The following is a 26,043-nucleotide window of genomic DNA, read 5'->3' as shown; positions in this document are numbered from 1 at the left end:
AAACAACATAGACGATAAAAGCATCATAAAAGATAAACTTTGCAATTGCCATAAAGAACCTTGCCCTTTAGGCTTTAAACAACCAATGTCTAGTGTCAAATATAATATATAATGCAACAATAAGATCAAACAAAACAACAAAGCAGTGTTTAGGATGTACAGGAAATACTTTCAAACAAAGATACAGAAACCACAACTCATCATCCAACAATATTAGCAAAAGACATACAACAGAACTAGCGAACTACATATGGAATTTAAAAGATAACAATACATACTACAAAATTAAATAAAAATATTAGCAAAAAAAATTAAAACTCAATACTAAAATCGGCTGCAAACTTTGTAACTTAGAAAAAAAAGAATTCGATAAATCAGGTAATAACATAACACTAAACAAGAAAAGTGAAAGACAAAACATATAAATTCATTACCTTAATACTTTTTTAGCAAAATCAAAACTAACTAAAAATTAAAAAAAAGTAAAATTTAAGCTGCAAACACGAGTATTTAAAAAAAAAATTCAAACAATTTAAAAATTTTTATTTTAAATAACTATTCTAAACTTTCCGAAATGCATAAATTATCAACTAAAGCGTAAACAATAAACTGTATCATTACTACGTCATAATTATTTGAAAAATTTTCAAAATTTAAATTTCTGTTTACTATTGTAATAAACTGTAGCTTACTGAGGAGTACATAAACTTTTATATTTCATGTATGAAACAGCTGTCTAAACTATAGTTTTTGTATAATTAGAAAAGTATATATATACATATACGTATAAAATTTGAATTAAGTTATTTAACTTAATAAATTAAATTTTTCACACAGAGCCCACCTTGAGGGCTTTATTATTAAAAAGGTTTATTTTAAGATGCAAAACTCAAAGGACTCGAGTTTCGTGACTATTCACTCATCAGCTTCAAAACAAGTTTAAAATAAAGCACAAAACAAAATCACTAATAAAAGTTAAAAATTTTTTGCATAAATAGATTATGACGTAATTTTGAAACTATCAAAAATCATGCAAAACGGCTTGTGCAAAAATTAATTTACCAATCGACAATAAACTAGCGAAAATTCATATAACTTCAGTGAGTAACTATATATTAGGACAGATAATTGAAAGAGATAAAGATAAAATTAAGATGCAAATTGAAATTTAGGTTATTTTAAGATGAAATTAAAACTTGTTAAACTTTAAAAGCGACTTTTTTATATGTCTACAAGACGATACAAACTCGCTACTTTTGTTTAGCCATCTCTTGTCTTTCAGTGCATATACAACGGCTGATGCTTCTTTGTGACACAGCCTACATATTGGGCTATTGCCGTCGGCTATAAGCTGTGCTCTTTTTATAACTTCCCAAGATATTTCAAAGTCAATGCCGCTGCGCTTTAAGCCACAAACATACTTCGAAAGTTCAGTGTCATTTTCATATATGCCGCCTTTAAAAGATTTTTTATGATTGGCATACCTAAATCTAAACTGAGTCTAAGTTTGTTGTCGTATCCGCATTTTTTCATTATTTTGTCATATTCATCTTTAGTCTTTAGAAAATTTTCTTCTTTGCTTGATCGTTTATTTAGGCGTTGATTTATTATTTTAGGAATTTGTTTTATAATGTTTTTAGGGTGGCTTGATTGTTTGTTGGCATACATAATTTTAGCGTTTTGTTACCTGTAAGGCATAAAAGAGATATCATTCAAGTTGAGCTTCACATCTAGGAAGTCAGTTATCACTAGTGGAGATTCCACAGTGACTCTCAACCCCATAGATTTGAAAAAGGCATGCATTTGTTTTTTTAGCTTCTCAACTTTAAAGCCAGAAGAGTTGGGCAATACAGCTAGACCATCGTCTCTGTATAACCCAACTCTATTTAAAGCAAAGATATCTTTTAACCCGTCTAACAAGAAAAGTCCAACAAGTTCGCATAGTTCTGCGCCCATGTAAGATCTCTGTGCTACCTCAAAAAGTGAGTTGGTGGTATTTACTTCCTTTTTACGCCACAGAGCTCCTTGTTCGCAGAGTACCGATTTGCAGGCATTTCTTATCAGACTTAAGTCCTCGGCAGGTATGCTAATGTAATTATTAGCAAAGTTCAGTGATTTAATCACCAATTCTTCACTAATAGAAGGATAATAATCGACCACATCGAACTTGAAAAAGCTGTACTTCTGTTCCTCCAATCCAATAAACCAACTTAAGACTTGGTCTGTGTTGGTCCACTGCATAAGTTTGGATTTCAGACGCACAGCTTTGTTGATGCGGTCGATTTTGACGTTACATATACGTCCTACATCAGATTTAGTGGGGTTAATCAATCTACATTTAGGGTGTGTTAAAAAATTCTCTTTGTGGTCTTTAACCGTTATATATGCACTTTTTAATGGTAGTTTTTTTATTCTGTCGTGTATTTTAAGTGTTTTTGTTAAATTTTTAAAGGCGGCATATATGAAAATGACACTGAACTTTCGAAGTATGTTTGTGGGTTAAAGCGCAGCGGCATTGACTTCGAAATATCCTGGGAAGTTATAAAAAGAGCACAGCCTATAGCCGACGGCAATAGCCCAATATGTAGGCTGTGTCTTAAAGAAGCATCAGCCGTTGTATATGCACTGAAAGACAAGAGATGCCTAAACAAAAGAAGCGAGTTTGTATCGTCTTGTAGACATATAAAAAAGTCTCTTTTAAAGTTTAACAAGTTTTAATTTCATCTTAAAATAACCTAAATTTCAATTTGCATCTTAATTTTATCTTTATCTCTTTCAATTATCTGTCCTAATATATAGTTACTCACTGAAGTTATATGAATTTTTGCTAGTTTATTATCGATTGGTATATTAATTTTTGCACAAGCCGTTTTGCATGAATTTTGATAGTTTCAAAATTACGTCATAATCTATTTATGCAAAAAAAAATTTTAACTTTCTATTAGTGATTTTGTTTTGTGCTTTATTTTAAACTTGTTTTGAAGCTGATGAGTGAATAGTCACGAAACTCGAGTCCTTCGAGTTTTGCATCTTTAATTAAACTTTATATATATATATATATATACATATAAAAACTATAATTTAAACAGCTGTTTCACACATGAAATTTAAAATTTCATGTGATCGTCAGTAAGTTACAGTTTATTATAACATTGAACAGAAATTTCGATTTTAAAATTTTATCATAATTGTGAAGTAGTAATGGTACAGTTTATTGTACGATTAGCTGAATTTGAAATAATACGCTGTGAACGTAATTTATGCTTTTTAGGAAAGTTTAAAAAGGTTATTTTGGAAAAATGTTTTAAGCTATTAGAAAAAATTTTTAGGACTGTTGGGAAAAATGTTATAAAATACTCGTGTTTGCTGCTTCAATTTTATTTTGTTTTAATATTTAGTTGGTTTTAATTTTGTTGAAAACAGCTTAAAACTTTTTTCCAAAATAACCTTTTTAATCTTTCCTAAAGAGCATAAATTAACATTCACAGCGTATTACTTCAAATTCAGCTAATCGTACAATAAACTGTACCATTACTACGTAACAATTATTATAAAAATTTTAAAATCGAAATTTATGTTCAATGTTATAATAAACTGTAACTTACTGACGATCACATGAAATTTTACATTTCATGTGTGAAACAGCTGTTTAAATTATAGTTTTTATATAATTAGATAAATATTTACCTCCAATTTAATTTGTCGAGCACTATCAATCAGAACTTTTTATAAAACCTTTAATATATATGTATATATATATATATATATACTTTTCTAATGTATATATAAGGGTTTATTTAAAGATGTAATACTTAGTGTGAAAAATTTAATTTATCAAGTTAAATATTTTTATTCTATGTATAAATATATATATATGTGTACAGTGCGAATTTAAACTTCTAAAACATATGTTCTATAATTTCTAAAATCGTATTTTCCTAATAAATTATTTAAAAACCCTTTTAAGTGGACTCTGTAGAAAATGATTAAGTTTAAACAATCACTTTATTTTCCATATATATATGTTTATATATCTTTATTTATAAATAATATATTAACACTTGTTTTTCTAATGTTTGGATTTTTTTATTGATCGACTGAAAATGTTAAATACATTTAAGTAATTGCGGTAGTTGTATGTTCCATTTGAATAACTACTATTATGTTTGAATTGTTTATGATCGTTTCACAGCAACAAAAACTTTATTAGAATGAAAAACATCAGATAAAGTTATTGTCATTAAAGTGTTATTAACAGCAGCTTTATCTACTTTTATTTATACTTAAAAAAAAATTTTGTTTTTTTATTCTGTTGTTGCAGTAAAATAAACCTTAATTGACTTTTATTTAATGTTATATGATCCAATGTATATAAATCTAATTATAGATTCTATAAGATAAATATTTCTATCTCATAAAATACATCAAAAACTTTACTTTATTTTAAAACTTAAAAACGCGGTTCTTTGTACAATCAAATACTTGGCTCAAATTATGTTTGTCGAGCTTTATTGACCAAAACTTTAAAATAAAATTACACATAAATAAATAAACAAAAAATATATCTATTTGTTGTATATTAAAATATACATTTATTAAAATTAATATAATAGAATTATTAATCGAAATTTACTAATATATTATTTAAAATCCATTGAAGTGGGCTCTGTAGTAAGCGATTAAGTTCAAATAGTTACTTTTTTTTTCTATATATATATGTATATTGATTTTGCAGTTGTGAGTTTGTTATAATGTAAAATATAGCATTTCGTATCGGAATTACAAAACATTGGTAAGTTTTTGGTGTTTACACATTTCGGATTGAAATGATTGTATTAATACTCGTTTAAATCTTATTATTACGTCACAAAGCAACTGTTGTTTATAAACCAAATGCAGTGATGATTAATAGGTGGCCCGTTGGTCTAGGGGCATGATTTCCGCTTAGGGTGCGGGAGGTCCCGGGTTCAAATCCCGGACGGGCCCTTGTTTTTCTGCACTAGTTTAGAAGTAAGGGCATGATGAAGCAATAAAAAAAAACTCTAGTTTGCAAACATGTTTCCAGTTTGCACTTTTACCAATATTTTTTAATTTAGTAATACATTGTCCCCCTAATGCATATTTAATAAACTAAAAATAAAATAAAAACTTTCAGAAAATACCTTGTTTCAAAATAATTACTCATTTTGCTTACAAATTATGTAAATAAGAATGTTTTTAATACAACTATATTTCATTCCTATAAAAAGTTCCGCCAGAAAGGTTTGAACTCCCGACCCCTGCTTTACAAGAGCAGTGCTCTGCCACTGAGCTATAGCGGCTTGCGGTGAGAATGAGTTTAACCTGTTTATATAACTAAGATGTATATATGCTAAATAAACACTTAATAAGCGTCGTAGTAAAACCGCTGTAACCCAACTAGCAAAAACTTTCTCCTTGTAGGTTGTGTTTTGAATGTGCATAAATGTTTAAGTTTCTTATAATAACTTATACGAAAAATCTCCGTATATAAATTGTTTGTGTAAATACCTTTTACTCTTAAAACTAAAAAGAAACTGTTGAAACGTAAAAAAACAAATTTATAGATTAAAAGGTTGGAATTTGATTAGGTTTAAATATAAATGAAATTTATATTTAAAAATAAACAAAAAATCTGTTTAAACGTAATAACTATAGAACTCATTTTTGTTAGTTATAAGTAATAATTTTAAAAGTTTTAATTAAATGTTTTCAATAATTAGTCTTTCAGTTAAAATAAAAACAAAAAACCGTTTAAACGTCCTTAGTAGAACCCTTTTGTACATAATTAACATTAGCAATTTGTCGAGGCATGGCTTAATGAAAATTTAATCGGAAAACATGAGAATAATGTACTTTTAAGGTTTAATAGATACGAAAACAAAGTTATAACATCCAAAACTCTAAAATATTGTTTTTTTACATAAATTAGACAGACAGTTTTAATGTTAATTTAATAATTTTAATAAAAAAATAAACAAATTTACTTCTTACTAACAAGAAACATTAAAACGCTTATATAACCTCTTATGTAGAGGTTTTTAGCCTAAAAATTACATAAATTAATAAAAATGTAGTTTAAGCAGGTATAGTATATAAACTTACAATAAATAAAATTTTTAACAGAAACAAAAACACAATTAAAGCGTCCTTAAAGTTATTTTAAACAAAGTTTTATGGAAAAAAAATAATTGCTGTATTTGATAAAGAAAATAACTTTTCACAAAAAATTCTATCTACAATCCCTATTGACAACATTTTTAACAATTCAAATAGTTTCATAATCCATTTGGCAGTTAAACTTCGTAACAGTTTTTATAGGTAATATAATTACCTATGAGAATAAACAATTAATTTAAAACTGTTTTGTAAGCAGTTATAAAAAGATAATCTTACAAAGTACAATCTTTTTGGTAAAAGTAAATACAAAAAAAAAACTTTTAAAACGTCCTAAGTAAGAGTTTTTATCACATATATTATAAAAATACTTAAATAATTCAAGTTGAGCATGTTAATAAAATAATTTACAACAAAAGAACTTTTAGGCTTAAACAACCACAAAAGAACATTGAAAACGACTTTAAAGTTGTTGTAAACAAATCATTTTAAAAATAAATAAGTCTGTAACTAATGTTTGTTTTATGAATTCATTTTTTATTTTCGTTTGTTTTGTAATATTAGCAAAATAAATGTTTAGTTAATTACTTTATCATATATTTTTTGAACTTACATTTTAGAATATAATTGCAGTGCAGATATGTGTGAAAAATTTCTAAAGTTATAAAATATATAAAAGTTAAATATGACAATAACATCAAGACGTAATGGCCGAGCGGTTGAGCCGCCAGGCTTGCAATCGACATACTTCACATATTTTGGGTTCAAAGCCCACTGTGATCAATCTTTTCATTAAAAATTGGTGGTCTGTTAGGCCTACTATTTATAATCCGGATCTTTTTTTAATTTAAGATGACGGCCGGAACCGGATCCAGATTTTATTTCTAAATTGAAATCTGACCGGATCCGGATCCTAAATATTTTATTTTTATTTTTAACTGATAGAGAAAAAAAATGAAACTAATTATAATAATTGTTTTATATAAATATTATCTTTTAGTATATACTCTAAACTTTAAAAGAAAAGTCAATGTTATATTTTGTGAAAAATATTTCTAAATAACTTATTAATATCAATAACTAAAGTATTTTACAATAAAAAAACTTTTATGGTATATACATTGAGCTTTTAAAATGAGATATATATTATATAATTTTTATAAATAATGAGAACTTCAACTAAACAAGTGGACTTAAAATATTATAATTTTCACATTATTATCACATGCTTATATTAAGCTAACATTAATTTTATTTATCTATGTGCTGTTTATTGTGTCACTATTACTACTGTTTAAAACTTCAAATATTATAAAATTTTATTGTTTCAATCAAAAAAATTAATGCTGTGTTTTACTGTTTAGCTGTTAGCATCAATTTATACGGTTGAATGATTTTACTTGATTGAAAAAAGCTATCTTTCGTGCTCAGTAGAGCGAAGGATTTGGAAGCTAAACGCGAAGCCACCCTTCTTTTATATAATTTTATAAAATAAATAATAAAAAATCTAACAAAAAAATAACAAACTAACATTGAAATGTTTCTGCTACATCTGATTAACTTGTGTGAAACATTCTTCATGAGTTCTTAGCTGATGCTATGCAACTTTAAAATACAACTCTTTAAAAGATAGTTCTATATAGTAAAAAGCAAATAGTGTACAACTTTTTAGTTTAAAAATTATTAGCAAGCTAGAGCCAGTGAATAATAGTAATAATATGTTATATAAAGGGATTATAAACTTATTTTTAATTATAATATACTGATTTTGTTCTTTGTTTTATTAACAGAAATTTCATAGAAAAACTCCACTCACAAAAGTAATCAATGATAAAGTATGGAAGGTTGACAACTTGAAAGACTAAGAGTAATATTATTTAATAATTCAATAATTAAAACAAGTTTATTCTATATATAACGTTAAAAACTAATGTTAATATACTATTTAAAAAATAAAATTTTTTCTTTTTTTTTTGGTAAAAAAACATCAGTCTCTAACTCTACCCCTTGCAACATAAACGTTTTCTGGGGAAAAGCGAGTGTGTTACATCATATGTAATTTTACCTGCCCCATTAATATTTGACTTTAACTATCCAAATATAAAATAAACAAAAAACTATCTTTTAAACAAATTAAAGATAGCCCTTGGTGACACGCCATTTGGAGAACACTCACAAAACTAAAATCTCAACACTCAAAACCACAAAGTGTGGGAAAATCATGAAGCTCAAATTCTCAAGTAAGTGTTCACCGGCACTACAACGAAAAAATCACACCAACAATCAAACCATGTTATCACCGATTTTTTGTGCCAATTTTTTTGTGCCACCGATAACAGATTTTTTGTGCCAAATTGGAATTCCACTACATGACACGTTAGAGCTCTTTAAAATTACAGTTTTTCTAGGGTTTTTAATGATTTTTTTTAATCCAGATTTTGTTTTGTAGCTTCTCAAACTCCATGTTTTTCCAGGTCTTTTTAGCCTAAGTTAAGCAAATAACTAGTAAATATTAATTGTAAATGGTTAGCAAATATATCTGTAAACTTAGTTTATATTAGTATAAGGTTTTTTGTCAATATTATATGAATAGTTTATCTAAATTTAACAATTGCTATTTTATCTCTACTTCCAGGAAAAATCTTGATTAAAAGAAAAAACGCTTTTAGTGCTTTTTTTATTGAAATGTAAAACAAAAAATAGTAATAAGATATATTGACTATACAAACCGTTTTTTAAATCTTTATAATAGGTATATACAAGTTGCCACTAATTTTTAGATTTTTTTCAGGATTTTTTATAGTTCTTTCAGGTTTTTGAAAGTACACGTTTTTGGGTCTAATTTAAGTTAAAAATTAAACTTAAAGTAAAAAAATGTGTTTAATAGTCTAAGTACATTAAAAACATACTGTAAATTACTGATAAAAACTTTAAATGCTTTTTTGAAGATTGTCACAAAAAAAATTTGATGACAAATTTTTTGTTTTTATGATAATAGATTTTTTGTGCCAAATTGAAATTTCACTACATGCCTAAATTGTCAAATTTCAGGTTTTCCAGAGTTCTAGATTTAGTTACCACCCTGTATATAAAACTTAAATCATTTCAAATGTGTATTTAAAAATTTATATTTTTTTACAATATGTCTTATCAGTGACAACTGAGATTTTCTTGAACATTTTTTAAAGATTTAAATGTTTAAATAAATAAAAATGTGTACGTAAATCGAGTGAGGATTTTAGAAGGACTAGAAGACAAGTATAAATAACAAAAAACAACTACAAAAAAAATATTTTAGCAAACAATTTTAAATGTTCAATGATGTAACTTATTAATACTTTTAATTTAAATCATAAAAACAAAATGAAAAAGGATCATGAACAACTACGAACTAAAAAACACTTGTTTGAAAAATTCAATTAAAACTTTCAACAGTCTGCTATATTTTTTTAAAAACAAAATTATACTGTACTTTTACAAAACTATTGAACTTTTTCACTGCATAATTCATAAAAAAAGAATCATAAACTTCTGAACAAAGTACAGTGATTAAGAAATTTCAAAAACTTAAGCACAACTTAAGTTGTTACACAATACAAAACTAATTTGTCAAGTTTAAATTTAATGTACTTTATTTTTTAAAGATAACAATCAAACATTGTATTGTTAATAAAATTTAAAATTTATTACTGAAGTTTAAATTTTATACGAAAACAAACCAAATTTTGAATTTCTGATTTTTTAGGAGTAAATTTTCAAGATTAGAACATTTTCAGAAAAATCTAAAAAAATAAATTTGTAGCTACTACAATAAGTTATCCTATCATAAAACAACACAACAGTTAAGTAGTCAATTTAGAGTTAAAAAGTACAACAAAGTAGTATGATAACATTTATCAATAGTCTTTTATCTAGTTAGTAAAACACCAACTTATATAAAGGTTTATAATTAAATTTAGAAATAAATTTCAAAGCCTCATTACAGCATTTTATCACCCATTGCAAAGTTTATAATGTAGTTATAATTGTATTATTGTTTGAAAAATATGCACCTTTATACAAAATTGTAAATTTCTTAAATGAAAAAAAATTTTTACTTGATTTTTTTATTTTAAAACCTTGTGTTCAACAGTTAACTATTGTTGAAGAAACAATATTTAGGAAATTTTTACATTCTGAACAAATGACAAAAGATTATTTTTATTGTGTAAAATTCAAGCTCATTAGAAGTATGTTTCTAATGCCTGAAATAACACAGTGTTAAGAGAATAGGGGAATAGGAACTTCTTTTTTACTGAATTTTAAAAAGAAGTTTCTGTTTTCAACCCTTTTTATAAATAAAATAAGTTTTTGAGATATAAAAGGACAAAGTTGAAGAGTTAAATAGAATCCTAACGAAAGGATAAAGTTAAAAAGGCAAAACAATTTTTTTCTTAATAGGTATATATTCTTCAACAGTTTTTTAGCAGTCTTTTTAAAATTTTTCAATTTAATCCAACCTTGATAATAAAAAATTCTATTTTAAGAATTTTTTGAAATTAATATTTATTTTTGTTCTTGTTCTGGTTATTAATATTTATTTTCTATTTTTTTATATCATTAAAATAGTTAGTTTTTTTTTATAATGCAAGGAACATTTCCTGAAAATGTCAGGTCAATAGGTTAAAAAGTAAAGGAGAACATAGATTTTAAGGATTTTTTAACTTTGAGTCAATTTAAAGTGAATCAATTGCAGTCCATACATTGCATCAGAAAACACAAAAATGATCATTATTATTATTATTACAAAATAAAAAGTTCTATTCTATTAAAGATAACTTATTTTCAACTTTAATATACGACCAAATTTAAACTGTGGTAAAAAAAAACCTTACCACGTATGCCGTTAATAATTTGAATATTTTGTTACTATAGCTTATACTACAATAACACTGTTTAAGTACAGTATTGCATAATTTAATTTACATTCATAAGTAATTTTGTTTTGACTACTGTATTAAGTTTTTTTTAGAACTGCTATACAAAATAATCAGATTTTTGAAACTATTGTTCAAAAAACGATATTTATAAAAAATAAGTGGAGCAAAATAATTTGAAACATTATGAATTTCTTTAAAAAAACTTTTAAAATAAAAGTTGATAGTACTTAATTTTTAATATAGTTTGTAAAAATTTGATTTATGTAGTTTGATGTTTTACAAACTTATGTAAAATAATATTTTGAGTATATATTAATTTAAATAAGCCTTAATTTTTTTCTTAAAAGATATAAAGTTTTAATTCTAATTCTTTTTCCAAAGAAACTTCAAAAAAATGCAAATTTGTGTACTCAAATCATAACTGCTTGAAAACTATTATGCTTCTACTAAATGTTTTGTAAAAAAGTAATTATCTTCATTAAAACTATTTTATTTTCAGGAACGCCAATTTTTGAGGCAAAAAGACCAACTATAATTACATCAAGCTGGCTTCAGCTTATGATAAAACTTTAAAAATATTAAATTTGAGTCAAAAACTGATAAGAAAATACTGCAAGCCAATCTTATATACAACTACAACAATTACAATAAAACCACTTAACAAATACAAGTCAAAAAACAGTTTAAGTCATAAAAATAGCTTGGGAAAAATACCAAACTCTCCTTAGTTTTGTAAAAAAAAACGTTTTAGGAGGCTTGAATTTTTCAAAAACTTCTAAATATGCTGACTTATCCTGAGAGAAGAGCCTATGTATGTTGTTACTCTTTACTTATTATCTTCATTGTTTATATTTACTAATGCCAAATAGTAACTATACTGCATATAAAATGTTGCAATTTAGTCAAAATAGGACTTTTTTTTTACAAAATATCCAGAAAATTTTTTTGACTAAATGTCAACTATACTTTACTATTTCATTTACACATTAATTCATGTCCAAAATAATTATTAAAGTTACAATAAACAATGAACAAAACAATAAAATAACAACAAAATTTCTGCCATACAATTCAACATTCATTTATATTAAATTTTCCTTCAAAATCACAGCATATTTCAATTTCATGTATATTTTTAAACTAAGATACTTCAAACCTTAATAGTTTTTTATTATATTAAATGTAATATAAGTTTCAGAATTGTAATTTAACTATTTTGTGATTTAACTCTAGTTATATCTTTTATAGGTTAGACCAAAATAAAAACTGTGAATGAAAATTTTAAAGTGTCATGGATTTCAAAAATAATTATTAATTTAAAGAAATACTGTATAATTTAAAAATCAAATTATGTATTTTAAAGGTAATAGCTACAAATTATTTTTATTGTTTGATATAAATTTTTATTAAATCAAGACTAACAAAAAGATAAGTGGTATTCATTTGAGAACTATGCTTAGTCTTTTTTTCAATTTTTTAAACCATAACAAAACTGTAGTTGTTGAATAAGTATATAAATATAGCAACTATTTAATATTAAAAACATTATTTATAAAAATTAATTGAAAAAAGTTTGAGCGAAAACTAATGTTAACTTGGAACTAACAGCTAAGTCCTACAAAAAATGTGTAATCAACTTAAATTACATAATTTAGTATTTATCTTAAGAAAAACTATGAATAAAATCACAATGTATAAGACTAGTTATTTGAAAATTACTTAAAACATTTTTCCTTAAATTTTTGTATTAAACCATATTAAAGTTTTCATAATCTACTAAATAAGCATTCGACTTACTATTAAAACTTTTTATAAAGTTTTGAAGAGTTGGTAGTATATTCAGATGATTTGTGCCAGTAGTGTAATTTTCCTAAAGATATTGATGTACATGAAATTCCAAGCAACTGAGACTTTAGCTTAAATTAAAATTTCTTCGTGTTGCAGATATTTTTTTGTTAATTTTATGCGCGGAATTCTATGCAACAGGCAAAGCTTAACAATAAAGTTGTGTCTATACAAGTACTTACCAAAAAGAAAGTGCTGACAATAAGCATTTGTTTTTATGGAGTAGTTTTACCAATTTATTTCGAAAACGTTTTGTCTTTAGCTCTTAGGCTAAGTCGAATTATCGAATTAAATACAATAAACTAGAATTTGAGTCTACTACAAAATTCTCTTTGAAACTATCAACGTTAAATTTTGTTTTTCAATGATGCAGTATCCTGTAAATATTAATTTTTAATAAACCTGATCTTTTTTTTGTTGTTGAAGGTATAGTAGTAGGTTTTCTATTAAACAAAAAAGTTTTTTTAAATTAAATTTATTTGTAAAAACAAAAAATTGCGTTAAACTATATGAATGGAAAACTAAATTAAAAATAAAGTATAACATAAATTTTACTTATTTTTTAAAATGTTTTATTTTCTAAATATACCTTGAATAATCATTAAAATAAGTTTTTTTATATACTCAGCGACTTATTACTAAGTATTATTCACAAAAAATTATGACAACTAATAATAAAATGAGTTTTTTTTTTGCAAAAGGCAGTTTTAAATAAACCGTACATTCAATGCAATTCATAGTGAAGGGGTTTATAAATTAATAACAATCAATTATTGCAAATAATTACTTTATTGTTGCCAAAAACACAGTTTCATTTGTTATTTATTAAAATTGCCTTTTAAATGTTTTATTCTCTTAAAATTTAAACTCATAATCTCTTATTTCTTACAACATAAACTCAAAATAAATATAGGATACAGTTATTTTTAGAAAAACTTTTTAGATATATCGACGCAATAAAATTGCGTTAAAGGACACTAATCAGTATTTTTAAGTAATGAAGAGTGTAAAGACTTCATTAAGTATTTAAAAAAAAAGTTAGGCTTTATAATTTGAGGAAACTACTATACAACTGTGAGGTGAATAATTTTATTTGATAATTTATAACTAACTCCATAGTCCATAGTTGCCAGAATGTTTTGGCTATTTTTGCCCTCATTTAACTTCTATAGGAAAATTGACATACATAAATTTTTAATCGTTAAGTATTGCCAAAGAGCTAAGTTTGGCTTTCTTTGAATTTCAGTAAATGAATTAGTCTACAAATAAAACACTATCCTATAGTGCCATTCTTATTAACTTTAAGTTTACTGAAATTAACAAATTTATACTAAAACACTAAAAGAATAGTTCTTGCAAACTAAAAGTACAAATTCCGGTATCTTTAGCTGATTTAAAAATTAATTGCAGTTTTTTGTTCATACTTTAAATTTTTAAATGCAGAAGTCTATCAGTTAGGTTCGCGTTTTTTGAGTTCGCACAGTCGGTTAAATTTGCAAATGTTGAGTTTGCACTGTTGTTTAAGTTTGGATTTAAAATTTAAAAAAATTGCTTAGTATGTAACTTTTTTTATATTTTAAGTTTAGTGAATTTGAGTTTAATATGTGCTTCAAAATATTATTGTTAAACGAGTATTTTTTTTCTAATTTATTTAAATAAATATATAAAAAACCTTAGAAAATTAAAGAAAAACGAAACGTAAAACTTTTAAATGTACTAAATGTTAGAATCAAAGAAATTATTGCTTAATTGAAAACTTTAGTTTAATATTTCTGTAAATTTAGTCTCAAAATAGCAGTAATATACACTTTTTTTGTAAAAAAGGAAATTATAAGATTGTTTTTCAATTTTTATTTAAAGACGATTCTTTTAAAAATCTGTAAATGAAATTGTACTTAATGTTTAGACTATGATTTTTTTTATATTTTATAGTAACTACAAAATATGTAACCTTTTTGTAATAAATTTTGGTTTAAATTTTAACGATAATAGTGATGAAAGCTTTTTTTTTCATTAATAGAGTAATTTATAAAATACATTAATTTAGTATTGAACTCTAATATTTATATAGTTTTAGACTTTTATTTTGAATACAAAGTGAAACTTAGTAAGTGTACTTAATGAAGAGGTTATTTATCAGTTTTATAATAAGTTTTATAAACAAAAAACTCTTTAGTTTATTTAGTTTGTACATATTCCTACAGTGAACAGAATTTTTGGATAAACTTGAAAAAACAAATGATATCTTTTCAAATATTAGGACGTATACAAATTCAGTACATTTCCTATAGGATATAGAAAACCTTTAAATGTAAAAGATTCATTAGCTTAAAGATTAATTTTGTAGCTAATTTAAGTATTTTTTCCAATACTTGAAACATATTAAGTTACTTGTTAAAAAATTTGCGATAAACTAGCTAAAAAGAATATATTAAAAACTAAAGCTTTATCATAGTCAACATATAAAAAATACAAATAATAAAAATAAATCAAAGTAATTGCAGAAATATTAATTGCAGAAATTGTAATAGTTCACTGTCTAAAATCCAGCAAAGCTATTTACATAACTAAAAAACACCTTAAAAAACATCTTATAACCAGTAAAACTTATTTTACAATATAAAACACCTAGAAGAATTTATTTTAAATTTTAAGCTGGTCATTTAATTTTTTTTTGTTCATCATAATAATGAAAAACAAATGGATTAAGGCTATTAGAATTAAATTGCTTCTATTAGTACTTCTTAAAACTAAACCATAAAAATAATAAGTAATACTATTTAAGCTTTATAACTAGCTGTTTTATGTTACTATTTTAGGTAATAATTTGAAAAATTAATAAGAAAAAGGTCAAAAAACATCAAATAATCTACTGTGAAATTAAAAAGACTAATCAAATAGATTTAAGAGATTTTCAACCCTTTTTTTTTTAAAGTAGTTTTCACATAAAAAGTAGAGCTCACATTTGTAATTTAATTTTTATAAAAGCTTTTGTGGTAAAAAAATTATGAATAACTTTAAATTTAGTATAAAGAAAATTGATAGAAAGATACAGCTTAAAGTGCATTTTAAGATCAAAAATACTAAATATCAAAATGTTTTATAAAAAACAAAACTTCCAAGGTACAAGGTTAAAATTTAACTTAGTTTTAAGCATTCAATTATTTTTAAACACCTAAACAAAAATAGAGGTTTAATATAAAATATAATTTGAATTTAAAAATATATCAAAATGTTACAAAAGTTTGGTTTATACAACTGATTTGTTTAAGCATTTCTAAAAAACTAGTAAATCAGAAATAAACAAGACAAATAAGTTTTAACAAAACCAACAATTCATAAGTTGACACACTGAATAAAAAACTGTTTACTATTTTGAAAATTTTTAATAAAGTAAGTATACTAACTTGGTATATTTTTACATCTAAAGTAAAAAATAGACTAAGGAGACTAAAGCTAAACAAACTCTTATTTAATAAAAATAAGTACAAAAAACATCAGTAACAACATTGGCTTAAAGTTGGCTTAAAACATAAATAAACTCTAAAGCAATTAAAACAAATCGCTTTAAACACTAACTAATTTTATCTTTAAGCCATTTAATTAATTTTTCTGATAAAAAAACAACACCAAAAAAAAAATGGAAAAACACAAGGAATTTTTTTTTTGAAACTATTAATCTTTTAACATACATCACTTTAAAAAGTTAACTGCTACAGTATATAATTTTTAAAATGTTTGATCCTTTAGTAGACATGACTATATATAATAACCAGAAATCTATGATTTTGTTAAAAATTAAATAATTGTAAAAGATCTAATAAAACAAAAGATATTTTTTGAACACACTTTAATTAAAAAAGAAGTAGTTTATATAATTACTTAAGTTGTTTTACAAAACAGTTAGTAATAAAACTATTAGTTCTATAACTTCAAAAAACACAAGAACAACATTTTGTGAACATTTTGAACACAACTAAATTTACTCAAGTGTAAAATTTGTTACATAAAACTTTTAGTAATAAAATAATAAACATGAACTGAACTAATTAAAAATTGTAAAGGTTAAAAAAATTTATTTTTTCAAGTTTATCTGAAAAACCATTTAGAACAAATTACTTCAATTACCCTAGCAGTGAAGTATGTTATTTTTAATGTATTATAATTAAAAATGTAAACAATTAGGAAATGAAATACTTGGTATATAACAAAGATTTATTTATTTATAGTTACAAAACATATATAAAACGAATTTAATTGTTTTTTCTTCAAGTTCAAATATTAATCTAAATCATTTTATTGTCTATTATTGTAAATTGAAAATTTGTTAAATATTTTGATAATTAATGTGCTCTCAACTTTAAACAGCTACATTTCAAAATTTGTTAAATAATTTAAATAAACAACATATCATTTAATTAAAAATCTACAAAGTAAGATCAAGCTATACATTTTTTCAAAATTCTTTAGCATCTACTAAACTTAAATTCAACTGATACAGTATTCATGAAGTAATACTAAAGTTAACTAAAAATAAAAATTACAGTTCTTTTGATCAGAAAGTTGTATTACATGCCACAAAGCAAGATCAAATTATAACAGAAAATAAAGCATTTTGAGTATTTTCAATCTCTAATGTTTACTTAAACTTGGATTAGCATTCTAATAAAAATAAAATCTTTATATAAAAATTTAAAAATTTGTTGATTTTCTTTGCATTTTAGTAAAAATATATCTAAGTTTAATTGATATATATTAAACTTTTTTATTGCAAATTTTTTTTTAAATTCAAGGTTCTTTGCATAAGAACATAAGAAAAGTTGTGTAAATTACTAAAAACTTATAAAATATTACAACAAATCTTTGTTTTACATACGTTTGTTTTTAAAACTTTTTACAGAAGAAGTTGAATTTCAAAAACTTGTTTATCACTCAAAAATAATTTTTAAAATATTTGAATATCCATTGTAGATAAATATAATATTATCATACATTTTAAAACGAAGAGTTAGAAAAACAATATAAATATTATGAAGTGGAACAATTGGAGTCATACTTTTATTTAAGTTGAAAAATAAAATGAAAGTTTTGAAAAGTAAAAACGTTTTTTTAAGTAACTTAAAGACCAAAGTATCTTTTTAATTAGGGAAGATTGGAAGATTGTCTAAAAATAAAAAAATAGATAAATTACAAACACTGCTGAATTACTTAGAATAAATGAAATATTAAAACAAAACTAACTAAAAGAGATGAGTGCTCCTTGGACAATTAAAATCCTACTTGTTTAACAACTTTGACAGGCACTATCAAATTGGAACATTCTTTCGAAATCTTAACTAACTTTTTGCGGTTAGCTTTATTGAAATCAGCGCTTAAAGAGATATGGATTCCTGTTAAGTTAAAAAAGCTTTTAAAATAGATTAGTTTGAACTAGAACAAACAGATTTAATACTAAACAAAATGTCATTAAAAGTTGAAAGCTATAGAATTTATTTAAGTATAAAACATTGAAAAATGATCGATTAGTAAAAATATTTCAATTAAAAAGTTAAACAAAAATAAAAAACATCTTTTATACAAAATCAAATACATTTTATCAACTTTACAAATTATGTAACTAAGAATGTTCTTAATACAAATATATTTCATTACTATAAAAAAAGTGCCGCCAGAGAGGTTTGAACTCCCGACCCCTGCTTTACGAGAGCAGTGCTCTGCCACTGAGCTATAGCGGCTTGCGGTGAGAATGAGTTTAGCCTGGTTATATAACTAAGATGTATATATCCTAAAAAAAAACTTGATAAGCGTCGTAATTAAACCCGCTGTAACCCAACTAGCAAAAACTTTCTCCTTGTAGGTTGTGTTTTGAACGTGCATAAATGTTTAAGTTTCCTATTATACCTTTCACAAAAAATTTCCGTATATAAATTGTTTGTGTAAATACCTTTTACTCTTAAAACTAAAAAGAAACTGTTGAAACGTAAAATAAACAAGTTTATAGATTTAAAGGTCGGAATTTGATTAGGTTTAAATATAAATGAAATTTATATTAAAATAAACAAAAAATCTGTTTAAACGTAATAACTATAGAACTCATTTTTGTTAGTTATAAGTAATAATTTTAAAAGTTTTAATTAATTGTTTTCAGTAATTAGTCTTTCAGTTAAAATAAAAACAAAAAACCGTTTAAACGTCCTTAGTAGAACCCTTTTGTACATAATTAACATTAGTAATTTGTCGAGGCATGGCTTTATAGGAAATTTAAATGGAAAACATGAGAATAATGTACTTTTAAGGTTTAATAGATACGAAAACAAAATTATAGCATCCAAAACTCTAAAATATTGTTTTTTTTACATAAATTAGACAGACAGTTCTAATGGTAATTTAATAATTTTAATAAAAAAATAAACAAATTTACTTCTTACTAACAAAAAACATTAAAACGCTTATATAACCTCTTATGTAGAGGTTTTTAGCCTAAAAATTACATAAGATAATAAAAGTGTAGTTTAAGCAGGTATAGTATATAAACTTACAATGAATTAAGTTTTTAACAAAAACAAAAACACAATTAAAGCGTCCTTAAAGTTATTTTAAACAAAGTTTTATGAAAAAAAATAATGGCTGTATTTGATAAAGAAAATAACTTTTCACAAAAAATGCTATCTACAATCCTTATTGACAACATTTTTAACAATTCAAATAGTTTCATAATCCGTTTGGCAGTTAAACTTTGTAACAGTTTGTATAGGTAATATAATTTCCAATGACAATAAACAATTAATTTAAAACTGTTTGGTAAGCAGTTATAAAAAGATAATCTTACAAAGTACAATCTTTTTGGTAAAAGTAAATACAAAAAAAAACTTTTAAAACGTCCTAAGTAAAGGTTTTTATCACATAAATTAGAAAAATACTTAAACAATTTAAGTTGAGCATGTTAATAAAATAATTTACAACAAAAGGACTTTTAGGCTTAAACAACACAAAAGAACATTGAAAACGACTTTAAAGTTTTTGTAAACAAATCATTTTAAAAATAAATAAGTCTGTATCTAATGTTTGTTTTATGAATTCATTTTTTATTTTCGTTTGTTTTGTAATATTAGCAAAATAAATGTTTAGTTAATTACTTTATCATATATTTTTTGAACTTACATTTTAGAATATAATTGCAGTGCAGATATTTGTGAAAAATTTCTAAAGTTATAAAATATATAAAAGTTAAATATGACAATGTAATGGCCGACCGGTTGAGCCGCGTGGCTTCCAATCGACATTCTTCACATATTTTGGGTTCAAAGCCCACTATGACCAATCTTTTCATTATAAATTGGTGGTCTGTTAGGCCTAATATTTAGAATCCGGATCTTTTTTTAATTTAAGATCCGGCCGGAACCGGATCCAGATTTTTTTTTAAATTGAGATCTGACCGGATCCGGATCCTAAATATTTTATTTTTATTTTATTTTGATAGAGAAAAAAAATGAAAATTAATTCTAATAATTGTTTAATATAAATATTATCTTTTAGTATATACTCTAAACTTTAAAAGAAAAGTTAGTGTTATATTTTGTGAAAAATATTCCTAAATAACTTATTAATATCAATAACTAAAGTATTTTACAATAAAAAAACTTTTATGGTATATACATTAAGCTTTTAAAATGAGATATATATTAAATATCTTTTATAAATAATGAGAACTTCAACTAAACAAGTGGACTTAAAATATTATAATTTTCACATTATTATCACATGCTTATATTAAGCTAACATCAATTTTATTTATCTATGTGCTGTTTATTGTGTCATTATTACTACTGTTGAAAACTTCAAATATTATAAAATATTATTTTTTCAATCGAAAAAATTAATGCTGTGTTTTACTGTTTAGCTGTTAGCATCAATTTATACGGTTGAATGATTTTACTTGATTGAAAAAAGCTATCTTTCGTGCTCAGTAGAGCGAAGGATTTGGTGGCTAAACGCGAATCCACCCTTCTTTTATATAATTCAAAGAAATAAATAATAAAAAACCTAACAAAAAAATAAAAAACTAACATTGAAAGTTTCTGCTACATCTGATTGACTTGTGTGAAACATTCTTCATGAATTCTTAGCTGATGCTATGCAACTTTAAAATACAACTCTTTAAAAGATAGTTCTATATAGTAAAAAGCAAATAGTACAACTTTTTAGTTTAAAAATTATTAGCAAGCTAGAGTCAGTAAATAATAGTTTTAATATGTTATATCTAGGGATTATAAACTTATTTTAAACTATACTATACTGATTTTGTTCTTTGTTTTATTAATAGAAATTCATTAGAAAAACTCCACTCACAAAAGTAATCAATGATAAAGTATGGAAGTTTGACAACTTGAAAGATTAAGAGTAATATTATTTAATAATTCAATAATTAAAACAAGATTATTCTATATATAAGGTTAAAAACTAGTGTTAATATACTATTTAAAAAATAAAAGTTTTTCTTTTTTTTTGGTAAAAAAACATCAGTCTCTAACTCTACCCCTTGCAACATAAACGTTTTCTGGGGAAAAAAGAGTATGTTACATCATATGTAATTTTAGCTGCCCCATTAATATTTGACTTTAACTATCCAAAAGTAAAATAAACAAAAAACTATCTTTTAAACAAATTAAAAATAGCCCTTGGTGACACGCCATTTGGAGAACACTCACAAAACTAAAATCTCAACACTCAAAACCACAAAGTGTGGGAAAATCATGAAGCTCAAATTCTCAAGTAAGTGTTCACCGGCACTACAACGAAAAAATCACACCAACAATCAAACCATGTTATCACCGATTTTTTGTACCAATTTTTTTGTGCCACCGATAACAGATTTTTTGTGCCAAATTGGAATTCCACTACATAACCCGTTAGAACTCTTTAAAATCACAGTTTTTCTAGGGTTTTTAGTGTATTTTTTAATCCATATTTTGTTTTGTAGCTTCTCGGACTCCATGTTTTTCCAGGTCTTTTTAGCCTAAATTAAGCGAATAACTAGTAAATATTAATTGTAAATGGTTAGCAAATATATCTGTAAACCTAGTTTATATTAGTATAAGGTTTTTTGTCAATATTATATGAAAAGTTTATCTAAATTTAACAATTGCTATTTTATCTCTATATTCAGGAAAAATCTTGATTAAAAGAACAAACGCTTTTAATGCTTTGTTTATTGAAATGTAAAACAAAAAATAGTAATAAGATATATTGACTATACAAACCGTTTTATAAATCTTTATAACAGGTATATACAAGTGGCCACGAATTTTTAAATTTTTTTCAGGATTTTTTATAGTTCTTTCAGGTTTTTGAAAGTACACGTTTTTGGGTCTAATTTAAGTTAAAAATTAAACTTAAAGTAAAAAAAAATGAGTTTAATAGTCTAAGAACATTAAAAACATACTGTAAATTACTGATAAAAACTTTAAATGCTTTTTTGAAGATTGTCACAAAAAAATTTGATGATGACAATTTTTTTGTTTTTATGATTATAGATTTTTTGTGCCAAATTGAAATTTCACTACATGACACGTTAGAACTCTTTAAAATTACAGTTTTTCTAGGGTTTTTAGTGAGTTTATTTTAATCCAGATTTTGTTTTGTAGTTTCTCAAACTCCATGTTTTTCCAGGTCTTTTTAGCCTAAATTGTCAAATTTCAGGTTTTTCAGAGTTCTAGATTTAGTTACCACCCTGTATATAAAACTTAAATCATTTCAAATGTGTATTTAAAAATTTATATTTTTTTACAATATGTCTTATCAGTGACAACTGAGATTTTCTTGAACATTTTTAAAGATTTAAATGTTTAAATAAATAAAAATGTGTACGTAAAATGAGTGAGGATTTTAGAAGGACTAGAAGACAAGTATAAATAACAAAAAACAACTACAAAAAAAATATTTTAGAAAACAATTTTAAATGTTCAATGATGTAACTTATTAATACTTTTAATTTAAATCAAAATAACAAAATGAAAAAGGATCATGAACATTTACGAACTAAAAAACACTTGTTTGAAAAATTTAATTAAAACTTTCAACAGTCTGCTATATTTTTTATCTAAACAAAACTATACTGTACTTTTACAAAACTATTGAACTTTTTTACTGCATAATTCATAAAAAAAGAATCATAAACTTCCGAACAAAGTACAGTGATTAAGAAATTTCAGAAACTTAAGCACAACACTTAAGTTGTTACACAATACAAAAATATTTTGTCAAGTTTAAATTTTATGTACTTTATTTTTTAAAGATAACAATCAAACATTGTATTGTTAATAAAATTTAAAATTTATTACTGAAGTTTAAATTTTATACAAAAACAAACCAAATTTTGAATTTCTGATTTTTTAGGAGTAAATTTTCAAGATTAGAACATTTTAAGAAAAATCTAAAAAAATAAATTTGTAGCTACTACAATAAGTTATCCCAGTTAAGTAGTCAATTTATAGTTAAAAAGTACAACAAAGTAGTATGATAACATTTATCAATAGTCTTTTATCTAGTTAGTTAAACACCAACTTATATAAAAGTTTATAATTAAATTTAGAAATAAATTTCAAAGCCTCATTAGAGCATTTTATCACCCATTGTAAAGTTTATAATGTAGTTATAATTGTATTATTGTTTGAAAAATATGCACCTTTATACAAGAATGTAAATTTCTTAAATGAATTTAAATTTTTACTTGATTTTTTTATATTAAAACCTTGTGTTCAAGAGTTAACTATTGTTGAAGAGACAATATTTAGGAAATTTTTACATTCTGAACAAATGACAAAAGATTATTTTTATTGTGTAAAATTCAAGCTCATTAGAAGTATGTTTTTAATGCCTGAAATAACACAGTATTAAGAGAATAGGGGAATAGGAACTTCTTTTTTACTGAATTTTAAAAAGAAGTTTCTGTTTTCAACCCTTTTTATAATAAAAATAAGTTTTTGAGATATAAAAGGACAAAGTTGAAGAGTTAAATAGAATCCTAACAAAAGGATAAAGTTGAAAAGGCAAAGCAAACATTTTTTAATAGGTTTATATTCTTCAACAGTTTTTTAGCAGTCTTTATCAAATTTTTCAATTTAATCCTACCTTAATAAGAAACAATTCTATTTTAAGATCTTTTTGAAAAAAAAAATCTTTTTGTTCTTGTTCTGGTTGTTAAAATTTATTTAGTGTTTTTTTTAAACCATTAAAATAGGTTTTTTTTAAATGCAAGGAACATTTCCTGAAAACATGAGGTCAGCTTAAAAAGTAAAGGAAAACATAGATTTCAAGGATTATTTTTAATTTTAAGTTAACTTAAATTTAATCAATTGCAGTCTATACATTGCATCAGAAAACACAAAAATGATCATTATTATTATTATTACAAAATAAAAAGTTCTATTCTATTAAAGATAACTTATTTTCAACTTTAATATACGACCAAATTTAAACTGTGGTAAAAAAAAACCTTACCACGTATGCCGTTAATAATTTGAATATTTTGTTACTATAGCTTATACTACAATAACACTGTTTAAGTACAGTATTGCATAATTTAATTTACATTCATAAGTAATTTTGTTTTGACTACTGTATTAAGTTTTTTTTAGGACTGCTATACAAAAAAAAAAGATTTTTGAAAATATTGTTCAAAATACATTACTTATAAAAATTAAGTAGAGCAAAATAATTTGAAATATTATGAATTTCTTTAAAAAACTGTTAAAATAAAAGTTAATAGTACTTAAATATCAATATAGTTTATAAAAAGTTTTATTTATGTAGTTTGATGTTTTACAAACTTATGTAAAATAATATCTGGAGTATATATTAATTTAAATAAGCCTTAATTTTTTTTAACAAATATTAAGTTTTAATTCTAATTCTTTTTTCAAAGAAACTTCAAAAAAGATGCAAATTTCTGTACTTAAATCATAGCTGCTTGAAAACTGTTATGCTTCTACTAAATTTTTTGTAAAAAAATTATTATCTTCATTAAAACTATTTTATTCTCAGGAATGCCAATTTTTGATGCAAAAAGACCAACTATAACTACATCAAGCTGGCATTAGCTTATGATAGAACTTTAAAAATATTAAATTTGAGTCAAAAACTGATAAGAAAAAACTGCAAGCCAATCTTATATACAACAACAAAAGTTACAATAAAACCACTTAAACAAATATAAGTCAAAAAATAGTATAAGTCATAAAATGGCTTGAGATTAAGGAAAAATATCAAACTCTCCTCAGTTTTGTAAAAAAATTAGTTTTAGGAGGCCTGAGTTTTTCAAATAATTCTAACTATGCTGACTTATCCTGAGAGACTGCCTAATACTTATTTACTGCCTACTCTTTACTTAAAATCTTCATAATTTATATTAACCAATGCTAAATAGTAACTATACTGCATATATAAAATGTTGCAATTTAGTTAATTTTTTTTTACAAAATATCCAGAAAAACTTTTTAACCAAAGGTGAACTATACTTTAATATTTCATTTACACATTAATTCATGTCCAAAATCAACATTAAAGTTACAATAAACAATGAACAAAACAATAAAATAACAACAAAATTGCTGCATACAATGCAACATTCATTTGTAATAAATTTTTCTTCAAAATCAAAGCATATTTCAACTTTCATGTATATTTTTAAACTAAGTTACTTCAAGCCTTAATAGTTTTTAATTATATTAAATGTAATATAAGTTTCAGACTTGTAATTTAATTATTTTGTGATTTAATTCTAGTTATAACTTTTATAGGTTAGACCAAAATAAAAATTGTGAATGAAAATTTTAAAGTGTACTGGATTTCAAAAATACACATTAATTAAAAGAAAAACAACATAAATTAAAAATAAAGTTATGTATTTTAAAGGTAATAGCTATAGATTTTTTTATTGTTTGATTTAAATTGTTGTTAAATCAAGACTAACAAAAAGAGAAGTTGTAAACATTTAAGAACTATGCTTAGTTATTTTTCAATTTTACAGACCATAACAAAACTGTTGTTGTTGAATAAGTATTTAATTATTGCATTTATTAAATCTTAATAACAACATGGTATAAATTTAATTGAAAAAAAACTGAGCTAAAAATAATGTTAATTT

General features: G+C 23.9%; 3 non-coding genes across 3 annotated transcripts; 1 reads left to right on the top strand and 2 right to left on the bottom strand.

The window, feature by feature from the left end:
• The first annotated feature begins 4,914 nt into the window (after positions 1-4,914).
• Positions 4,915-4,986, top strand: Trnap-agg (transfer RNA proline (anticodon AGG)). Its single transcript has one exon. It is a non-coding gene; the product is annotated as a tRNA-Pro (tRNA).
• Positions 4,987-5,249: 263 nt separating this feature from the next.
• On the bottom strand, positions 5,250-5,321 carry Trnat-ugu (transfer RNA threonine (anticodon UGU)). The gene has a single exon. It is a non-coding gene; the product is annotated as a tRNA-Thr (tRNA).
• Positions 5,322-18,562: 13,241 nt separating this feature from the next.
• Positions 18,563-18,634, bottom strand: Trnat-cgu (transfer RNA threonine (anticodon CGU)). The gene has a single exon. It is a non-coding gene; the product is annotated as a tRNA-Thr (tRNA).
• Between the last annotated feature and the right edge of the window lie 7,409 nt (positions 18,635-26,043).

The sequence above is a fragment of the Thalia democratica genome, chromosome 5 (genome assembly GCF_965202585.1).
Source record: "Thalia democratica chromosome 5, ktThaDemo2.hap1.1, whole genome shotgun sequence".
NCBI lineage: Eukaryota > Metazoa > Chordata > Thaliacea > Salpida > Salpidae > Thalia > Thalia democratica.
Note: the sequence above shows the minus strand (reverse complement) of the source record. Positions and strands in the feature narration are given on the sequence as shown.